Source organism: Pteropus alecto, unplaced genomic scaffold (assembly GCF_000325575.1).
Source record: "Pteropus alecto unplaced genomic scaffold, ASM32557v1 scaffold97, whole genome shotgun sequence".
Lineage (NCBI taxonomy): Eukaryota > Metazoa > Chordata > Mammalia > Chiroptera > Pteropodidae > Pteropus > Pteropus alecto.
In genome coordinates, this window is record NW_006439713.1 from 1,790,868 (window position 1) to 1,801,666 (window position 10,799).

Here is a 10,799-nt window from a genome sequence, read left to right on the forward strand (position 1 = left end):
CTACTACCTTCTCATCTCCTCACACTTCAAAGCCAGCTTTCTCTGAAGACACAGCTGCCTGCGCTCGCTGTCCCCTGTCCTTTCCTTGTAGTCACTCAGCACCCAGTCCGCCGCCTGCAGTCGGCCCTCGCCCTTACTCCACGGTCACCAGTGCCTTCCACATTGTCAAGTTCACGAGCAGTTTTCAGCCCTCACAGGACTTCCGCCGTCGGTGACACTCTTCTCACTGAAACAGTCTCTTCCTTTGGCTTCCGCCTTTCCTTCCTCTCCTGCTTTCTCCCGTTTTTCTGGTCTGTCTCGTCTTCCCTGCCAGCTCATGCGTGCCCTTTAAGTGTTAGCATTCACTAATGCTCAGCTGCAGGGTCTCCTGTCTTTCTTCTCTGCTCTTTTTCTGGGTGATAAATGCATGTCTGTAACTTACTCTTTCCAGCTCTACTCCGAGTTTCAGACTTGTATATTCAATCGTCTAGACATATCCACCTGGAACTCTCAAAGTCACTTCTAAAGCCAATAGTCTAAACCAGATTACGTTCTGCTCCTCCGTCCCCCACAAATAGCCATGCCGCAGGGGGTGGGTAGAAATCGTTCCGCTGTATCCATAACGGGGGTGGGTGGGAACTCAGAAGCGTCATGGGCAGCCTGGGCGTGACTGTGGAGAGCTGTGGTGGCGGGGACGGTTGTCTGGGTGATAGGGGATGGCATAAGGGCATAGCACAGACAGGAGCACCACGAGGTCACCTGAGAAGACTGGGCCGTCGCATGGTTCACACGCTCCGGTTGCTGGTCTTGGACCTGAGCACCTGCAGGGAAGGTGACAGGTTTGTTTTAGTTAAGACTGGCTCTTTGGGGCCGGGCAGTAAGTGAGGTCGAATGCTAAGGATTTCCAGCTCATCCATTCTTCTCACTCTCAGTCACACTGCTTTCTGCCCCTCCTTGGGCACCCCGCCCTCCGCGTAAGGAAAACTTTACTCTCCATTCGTTCGCCAATGTTTTCCCCGCAAACCTCCTTGACTTTTCCTGTTCTGCGGACCATCCCTTATTAGCCATCCCCCGACACCCAGCACCGGGAGGCCGGGGAGGGAGAAGTAATGTCCTTTCACAGATGCACCGATGCCTCCAATGGAGACCATGGCGGTCGTGAACCACACCCCGAAACCAAGGTGGACTTACAGTGATCCCAAGTGCCTGTCCCGTCGGAGATCCCATACGAGTCTTCATCAGGACATATACCTAGCCTAGCTCAAGCCGCAGGGAGGCAACGTGGGACCAACGGATGTCTCAAGGCCAGGTTTCTCAGGATGAGAAAGTAAGGCCAGGCCAGAAGAGTGGCCCAGAGCTGGGCGAGCTGCCGTGTCGGTGACCAGGCTCAGGCAGTGCCTCGTCCTGTGTCTCTCCGGGTGTCGGTAGCCTTCTCTCTCTGCAGACCTTCTTTACCCGCCTCTCGCATGGGCCGCCAGCCTGCAGTTCCAGGCCCCCGTCCCAGGTCCTGGAGGAAAGAATCTGTCCCCGCTTAGGCGCATCTGTTTAGGGTGAAACTTAGAGCTCTGTGCACTGCACTTTCTTTCCCTTTAGGAGCATGTTTGTGAACTCGCATGGCTCGCGTTCTCTAGGCATCAGACACTTGACCGAGTGAAGTCCGGATTTATTCTTGGAGGGTCAGAGTTTAGAAGAGAAACGCTCACTCCAAACGATGCTGTCTGAGCCGTGGAGTCTCGGGTGCTGATTTGGGTTCCGGATAGTACATTAAACCCTCAAAAAGTCGGTCTGGGTTTCAGATGTCCAAGGGGGCTCCTTTTCTTCCTCCTCGAGTCTGCATGTTATAGCACGGAAATGACGGAGTCAGGCCCTCCGTCCCGGTTGGCGCTCAGCCACTGGAAAGGACCGAGACCCGGCCCAGGCCACACCACACCTTCCGGTTTTATTCGACGACCGGCTGCACCAGGGCTCTGACCCTTGAACTCGATGACGTCCTCCTCCCGGGGGGCCCGCGGCACTTAGCTGAGTATTTCCTGCACCGGTCATGGTGCATCCTGTCATGTCAAACCTGCAGCGACCCCGAGTAGAAGATGTTATTATCATTCCAGTTGCATAAGTGGGCAAACGAAGTCCAGGCACGTCAGCGCTGCGGCAGCAAACACCCGCGGGGCCCGGATCCAAACCCGGGGCACTGGGATCCCAAGACCCGGACACTCTCCCCGCCCTCCTCCTTCCCGGTTGAAAACGCTGCCCTTGTGGGTAGGGCCTCCTGGGCCGAGGGCAGCTTCCGGTGGGTCCCCCAATGGGACGTAAGTACCGCTTTTCAGCCGACCGACCCCCTGAGAGAAAACAACTTACAGTCCTCTGAAATGAAGAGCAGCCTCAGCTGCCATCTTCATCCACGGGGTCAGTCATGTGGCCGTGATCCGACGGTTTCAGCGGAGGGGCCAGAGCCTCCGGCATGGTGCAGCAGTGGACGGATGGCTGCCCCTTCTGAGAGTCACTGTCATCTGGCCGAATTCAGGAGGTGGCACCACATTCAACGCTGATACATATATTTTTTTCCTCCAGAGACTGACTTGCTGGATCTTTAGCTAAATGTCACATCCACTTCTCACACCCAAGTCTTTTCCTAGGCGCTGTGCTCGTCGGTGGTTTACAAGGCGCCATTTTGAAGGAAGGGTTTTGTGAAATCTTTTTTCTTAATGCATTATTTTAATGTCTTGAAAATATCTTTTTTTGCCTTCACTAGAGTTGAAATCAGCAAATAATGATTGAAGGCTCGCTATAGGCAGGGGACTCTGCTGTGCACATAACGAAGATGAAAATGCCACTTGACAAGAAGCATGAAGTTTGATGGGGACACAGACACGAGTCAGTTGACTAGTCTAAGGCGTCTGTGCTGGGTGATCAAGGCTCGGTTGATTAGTGACTTACCTCCTTTTTACCTTTTAACACCTTTATTGAGAGATATGTTACAGAGTATCTGATTCATTGGTTTGACGTGCACAGTTCGCTGATTTTTAGTAAGTTTATGGAGCTGTATGAATATCACCACGACTTATTTTTAGAGAACAACCCCAAAATATTTCATCACCATCCAAATTCGCAGTCACTTCCCATCTTTACCCCAACCCCAAGCCCTGGGCATCCTCCTCTGCATGGACTGCCTTGTCCGTGTGCCTCATGTAAATGGGCTCATATAGCATGTGGTCTGTTGACTGGCTTATTTCACTTCACATCATGTATTTGAGGTTCATCTGTGGTGTGGCAGCTACTGGTGCTTTATTCCTTGTTATCGCTACATAAATTCTGTCATATGGATGCCCCACATTTTGTTCATCTCTTCTCCAGTTGATGAGCATTTGCATTAGTTAAACTTTTTCGTGACTATAAATAGCTACAATGAAAATTTGTATACAGGTTTCTGTGTGGACCTGTTTTCATTTCTCTTGTGTCTACACCTAGGAGTAGAAGTTAAACTTCCGTTTAACTTGTTAAGAAACCGCCAAACTCTTTTCCAAAAGGGGTGTACCATTTTTCATTCCCACCAGCGGTGTTTGAGGATTCCAATTTCTCCGCATCCTTGTCAACACTAGTATTATTGATTGTTTTTATTGGAGCCATTCTACTGGGTGTAAACTGGTATCTCATGGTGGTTTTAGTTTGCGTTTTCCTAAAACCATCGCGTCGGGCATCTCTTCATACGCTTACTAGCTATTTGTGTATTTTTAGTGACTTTCCTGTTTGCGTCCTTTAATTTGTTCATTGTATTTTAAAGAAAGCGATAGAGGAAGTTGAGCACTGTGGAAGTCTGCAGACGTGGTGATTCGTTCTAGAAATCAGCACCGCGACGACGTGCCCTACCTGCATGCTGGCTCGTTTGGAACCTGGTTGTTGAAATCCATCACCTGCATACCTCTACTGCCACGGCAGGGTGTGTGACTTAGCCAGTGGACACCGCGGAAGCAGAGGGGATGCAGTGGATGGGATGCTGGGGGTGCTGGCTGCCTAACGTGCTCTCTGCCGCTAGCAGTGCCCTCGCGGGTGCCCAGACCTCCTGAGTCAGGGTGATCTGAAGATGTCCAGCTGCCAGTGTCTGCCTCTCCCTGCCTGTGGGGTTTCCCCCACAAGGCCGGTCTGTGCAGATGGGGTAGGCTGGAAGCGCCAGAGGATGAACCCCTCCACAGCAGCTCCTAACCAACGGCTGGTGGGCGGTGCTGGTGGGCGTCTCCGCCAGGCTGGGTTCCTCTGGCACCGCGCTATAGGCATAGTGGTCTGTCTCACATTTCTGGAGGCTGGGAGTCCAAGAGCAGGGTGATGGCAGGCCACGTTCTGGTGACAGCCCTCTTCTGGGTTGCAGACTGCTGCCTTGTATCGTCACATGGCAGGAAAGAGGGTGAGAGAGCTCGCTGGGGTCCCTTCATGAGGGCGTAGATCCCATTCATGAGGGCTCCAACCTCGTGACTTACTCACCTTCCGACAGAGCCTCCTAATGCCATCTCATCAGGGACTAGGATTTCCACATGAGAATTGTGGGGACACGAACGTGCGGACCGTGGCAGTAGGCGTATAACTAACCCGGCTCCCTCAAATCTCAGGCAAGACTTCTGAGCTGTGTATTTTGTACTGTTTCCCAGAGCTTGCCCACAGGATGAAGCTTCAGGGCCGTTTTTCTAGCGGGCATTTTAACACACCCACCCAGGCGGTGGGGACAGTAGATCTCTTGGACTTGAATCCTTGAATTCGGATCTGCCTCTGGAGAACACCCAGACAGTGCCTTGTCCAGCTGCGTGGGCTGCTGGTCCTGCCCTGGCATGGTGGCGACTGCTTCTTCCACTGTGTCATGGTCATTCTGCCTTGCGGTGCCCTGGACTTAACAATACGGTCCCAACAGACCAGAGCTGGGTGGATCCAGTGTGACTCTTAGGGCGGGGCAAGGGTGTCATCCGTTAGGGGGGTCAACAAAGATTGTTGTCAGGTTGACACTGGGAATGGTCAGTGGAAGGACAGTCTCTGGGGAAAAGTCGGAAGCTAGATACAGGCCGAGGAGGTGGGACGTGGGGGCCCCAGGGCCTCCGGCTACTGCACAAGGCAGGCGGCAGCAGTCTGCGTGTGGTGTGTGCTCTGGGGATGATGCCACCTGCCCTGAGCGGCAGGTGAAGTGTGACCCCCACAGTGTCTTTCAGCTTTACGATTATGACAGCGCTCATGCCAAGGCAGGGCCTGGCTAGGACCACATGTCAAAGGTCCTCCTTAGTGGGCACAGTTGGGCCTATCGATCTTCTCGAGGCCTGGTGACTACAGACATCACCCGACTGAAGAACAGTCAGGGCAAGGGCCCTGTTGCTTCAGTGTTTCAACGGGAGAGCTGACGCCTTAGGTCAGCTCCATGGCAACGGACCAAGGAAGGCTGATGGGGAAGGCGCTCAGGAACAGTGGCTGTGAGGAGACGCGGCAGTGGGGGTTGGGCAGAGATGCACTGAAGTGCCACCAGAGCCTCGGCCAGTCCCTGGAGACGCTCCGGAGCTGAGGCGCGCTCAGAGCTGTCCCCAGCTGAGCTTGCTGCTGCATCCCCATTGCCCACTTGTTGGACGAAGGACGTCTCCAGAGAGGAGGCTGCTTCTGGTTGAGGCTGAGTCCCTAGTGGGGCCCAGCTGTGAGCACTCCTCAGGCAATGTGGCTCGCAGATGGGGGACGAGTACCTGAGCCCCAAGATGGGAATCTGGGCAGCAGGTGACAGTACCCACTGCAGACAGCACCCACTGCAGCCAAGTAAAGTCACCCAGCCAAAGGACACTGGAGGCTTGTGAGATGCCGAGTCTCACAATAGTGGGTTGTATTATGTGAATATGCCCCTCGGGTGGATGGTAGAAGAACGTGGACAGGAATTCAGGGACACAACACAGCACGCCGAAGCATCGGAGTGAAGGTCGGCAGGGATGGGGTGTCGAGGGTGAGGCCACGCCAGGGTCCCCGCAGGAAGCGGACTGGGTGTCAGGAGACCGCACAGGGTGGCACAGTGCTCTGGGTCCTGTGGTGGCCGTCTCTGGTCACCATCCATAACCCTGGTGGCTGAGGCGGTGATGGAGGGGTTTCCAGAATCTACAGGGAGAAGCCACCTCGACAGGAAGAGGCGATCTGTGGCTGACACGTGCCATAAGCTAAGGAGACCTGTGGGGAAGCGAGCTGGGGGTTAATAACTGACTCCGCCCACCTCCGATCCCCTGTGGGGGGCCCCAATGCCCCGAGCCCACTGGAAGTCAGAGGCATGGTAGCTCATGGATACACCCAGTACTGACCCGCTTCGCAGGCCGGAGGATGGGACGGGGAGGGGACATGGTGAGCACACAGACGGGATCGTCCGAGAGAGAGGGAGGGTAACGTGGGCAGGATGAGAGCCGTGGGAGGTGGCCAGATCGCACAGATTTGGTTGGTTCATAGTAAGGATCAGATCTTAGTCCAAGGCCACTGGGTGCCTAGTGAAGCCTTTCGGTAGGGACCCATGTGACCGTATTGTTACAGGGGGGTGGGTTTGAGGGGAGCAGTGGATTCTGGGAGGTCATTAGGGAGACGGTGACAGCTCGCGGGGAGAGAGGAGAGCAGCGAGGCCGAGGGCCAAGGGACGCGGATGGGGAGGATGAGCCACTTAGAGGCGTATTCAGGAGAGTCGACTTGGGACAGTGGGGTGGACGCGGCTTTCACCGGTGATGGGGACATTGGAGTTTGAGCAGTGCGGCGAGTGAGGACTGGTGTGGTCCGGGTCCATTTCAAATGCCCAGCAGCACACTCGAGCGGAGTGGCGGAGGATGGCTGCACTTGTCCCCCGGGGCCGAGGAGACGGGCTAGGGCAGCGTGGAGGGCAGGCGAGCAGGCGGTGAGCTGGCGATGGGTGTGGCCGTGGTCCCTACAGAGCCAGCGTGGCGTGGAACCAGGAGAGGACCTTGGATAGAATCCTGAACACACCAACATCCCGAGAATGGGCAGGGAGAGGCGAGGCAGGGAAGAAGGCCGAGAAGCAATGGCTGGAAACGCTAGAAAATCAGGAGGGGCAGAGCAGGTGGAGGAGGGTTTGAGTGAGTCATAGTGGCTGAGACATGAAGAAAAATGGAGCCTGGGGTGTTTGCATCTTTTTCAGGAAAGGCTTGCTGGGAAGGGGAGGGAAGAGAGAGGCCAGGAGTCGGGACGAGGGGCGGGGCTAGAGGAGAGCCTACTCAGGGACAGGACCTGAGCATATTTAAAGGGTGACCAGTCAGTGGAGAGTCAATGGTGAGTCAGAGGACAAGCATCCAGGAGGAACCTGACGATCGACAGGAAGTGGGGAATGAAGAAGCAGACAGTTTGCCATCCTGAGTATTGATCCCCGGGTCCAACACCTTCCAGAAGAACAGCCTCTGTGCTTGCATTTAGGGGAGGTGTGCAGACTTTGGGTTCTCCCGATTCTGAACCAAACTCAGCCCCACATGGCCACATCCACGGTCGGAACTCCCAGAGGTCTGTCTCCCCATCTCCCTATAAACAGCTGGAGCGGTGTCTTGCTGAGGACCTGTCACGTCTCCGTTCTGACTCGAGCGGAGGGAGGATGGAGCAGATCCTGGCACGTCTGTGGGCTTGGTGGTGGCGGCGAGGCGGCTACAGGGATCCTTCGCTGAGTGCCTCCCACTTTGGTCTCTCAAGAGGGAGGATTCTGGCTCCTGAGAGTGAGGGCTCTGAAGCTTGGGGAGGTTGAGAGGCGAAAGGGTCATTTCAGAGAGCAGGAGCAGGACCTCTCCTTGGACACCTGGAGAGGCCAGTGTGGGTTAGTGACCGTGCGCGTGTTGTGACACAAATCTTCCCAGTTGTGCGACATTCACCAACAACACTCAAGGGTCCGGTTATGGGCATGCAGGTGGCTTTTCCCCATCCAACCCCTCCCTCCCTCCCTCCCTCCCTTTCTTACTAAGCTGTGCAGGTGAGAGCTCAAGACTTAAGTGTCTCCATTTTCTAGTAGTTACGTACTCACTAAACACTAAACTCAGAGGTTTGGTGATCACAGAAACACAAACATGTCACCTTTATAGGTGATGAACTCACGAGGAGAAAGAAGGGAAAGGCTGGAGGCCTGAGGTGGGTTAACGGGTGTTGCGATCAGCCTCTGCTTCACGGTCCTGCCGTGGCAAAGTACCTAAGGCTTACGTTTTTCTTTAACAGATTTTCAGTGACCTCCACTGCTTGCTTGAGTTGTCCCTCGCTGTTTTCTCAGGCTTGGGGCGGGTGATGGGGTGTGCAGGAGCGCGCACGTGGCAGGTGGGATGCTCATCCCTTCACTGTCCTCTTGGCAAAGAACAGCCATACGGAAGTCCAAGCCATCATCCGCGTCTGCACAGCGCAAGCCGCTGATCTCATCCGTATCTACCAGATGGCAGATGCGCCGTAATTGTTTTTTGAAAACATATGAGTTTTCAGCTGTGCAGTACTCATCCCAGACACGAGGAAAGAACAAGAAATTTAAGAACGTGTATTCCCTTTCCTCAGAAATCTACTCATCTGACTTACCTTCAGTTTCATGCTTGTGAAGAGAATTGTAGTTCATCATGATTCTAAAACATCAACAAAAACGTACCGAATTGCTGCCCTTGGAAGAAGAATTCTGGAGATAGGGCCCTGCCATAACACACACAACCTGTGGCTGTTCTCTTATATGGCCAGAGAGACTTTGCACATGTATTTAAATTATGCTTTTGGATGTGGAGACGTAATCCTAGATTATCTAGTGGGCTTAATATAATTTCAGGGATCCTTCTAAGTAGGAAGCAGGAGATCAGACGGACAGTAGGAGATGAGATGTTGGAAAAAGGCGTTGGAGACGTGTGAGGAAAAAGTCACAAGCCGAGGAATGCGGGAGGCTTCAAGAAGCCGGAAAAGGTGAGAAACAGATGCTCCCCTAGCACAGGTCAGCTGACACCTTGACACTCACCACCTCGCCGTGAAACCGATCCTGGACTTCTGGCCTCCATAACTGCAAGAGAATAAATTTGTGTTGCTTTAAGGCGCCGAGTTTGTGTTAGTTTGTTACGGTGGCAACGAGAAACCAATACTGTGTGATGATTTTAATTGCTTTTTCTGCGTGCGCCTGTGCTTCATTGATCGGATACCCTGACGCATTTACATGATTGGGTTTCCTGGCTAAGGGGAGGTGATGAAGCAATGGACTTGAGTTACTGTGTTAGCTCCCATCTGAGTCCACCGACAGTGTGGATTCAGTTCCGAAGCCCCAGTGATGTGGTCTTGTCCATCCAGCTCGCTCCAGAATGTAGCAGAAGTTCTGGCAAGAGAGTCACTCATGTTGCAGACACGGGCTCTGGAGGTTTCGTTTTGCTTGGTCCAAGTTATTTCCTTACATACGTGATTCGACACTGTCCTTTGCCTGCAAACAGCTGCTGAGGTCCAAAAATGTCAGTATAGAGATGACATTTGTCCAAAATATGACAGTTTACTCTTACAAGTAAGATATTTCAATGGTTTAGGCTATAGTTTTATAGGATTGGGGAGAATTTCTCCCTCACTTAGGCTAAAGTCTTTGATCTCAATGGCTTCCACTTTAAATCCTTTTTAATTTTTTACAGTGCTAATGATTTTTTTCTGACTGAAAAACAATACATACTGAATGTGCGAAATCCGTAAACACTTGACACACACGAGCCACGAAGCCAAGAAAACAGTTATAGTTCTACAACGTAAACACAGATACTGTTAATATTCTGGGATAACTTTGGTCGGTATTTATAATTAGGTACTTGTCTAAATTTTTTACTGTTTCCTGAACATTCCTCCCCCCCCCCCATTATTCTCCTATAATATATTTTTATAATGGCAGCATCCTTTTTTATCATGTATCTTCCTCAATTGACTTAGCCAGTTCCCCTATTGTTGTGAATTTAGGTTGTCCCTGAGTTTTTTTATTTCCTGTTCATGTGCTTTGCCCATTTCTTTTTTGGTGTGTTATTTGAAAAATAAGTTTGCAAGCTTTTTGTTGTAGTTGTATGTTAGGATTACTAATCTTTTAACAGATATGTAAATTTCGAAGGTCATCGTTTGCATTTTATTTTTGCTTATGGTGAGCTTTTTTTGACATAAATATTATTCAGTTTTATGTACTCTGAACAATTTGGCTTTTCCCTTTTGGGTGTGTCTGTGGTGGTTTCTGTTCTCTATTTCTGATTGATTTTCGTCGGTTCTGATGGCATACCAGATCTTAATCAGCTTCTCCTTTTAGGCCAGATGCAACTTTTCTTCAGGGTGGATAAGTGGCATTTCTAATCCTTGACCAACTGCTCAGTCCCCTTTATCATATTTTTGACCTGAAATCTCCTCTGTTGACCACTGTGATTATTTGATCATTTAATCTCATCTTTTAGCAGCCCCAGGCTGAATTCAAAATATATAGGGATCAGTATTATATGAGGCCGTGAATGCAAACAGACATATAATGTGAATTAAATAACTGTGAAAGGTAATTTGCATCTAATGAAGGGGCTTCTTGACCCTTAGATGATGAGAGAAAATTCCTAGTGTAAGGAATTTTTTCGTTTCCCACGTTAAAGCGATTTCCCTAGCCTTAACAATGTAAATTGATAAATAAGAAGAAAAATCAGGTCCTTTCAATTGCATTAAAATTCAAAGAGAAAGAAATTATTATTTTTTTAATAAGGTAGGGAAAAAAAGCTGAAAAAAATTGTGGGCTTCTGAAATTTCCTATTCAGCCTTTTCTCTGCTTATGTTCCAAACAATTGCGTAAAAGCAATCCTAAACAAACGTTTATAGAGACAGCACTTCGAAATACT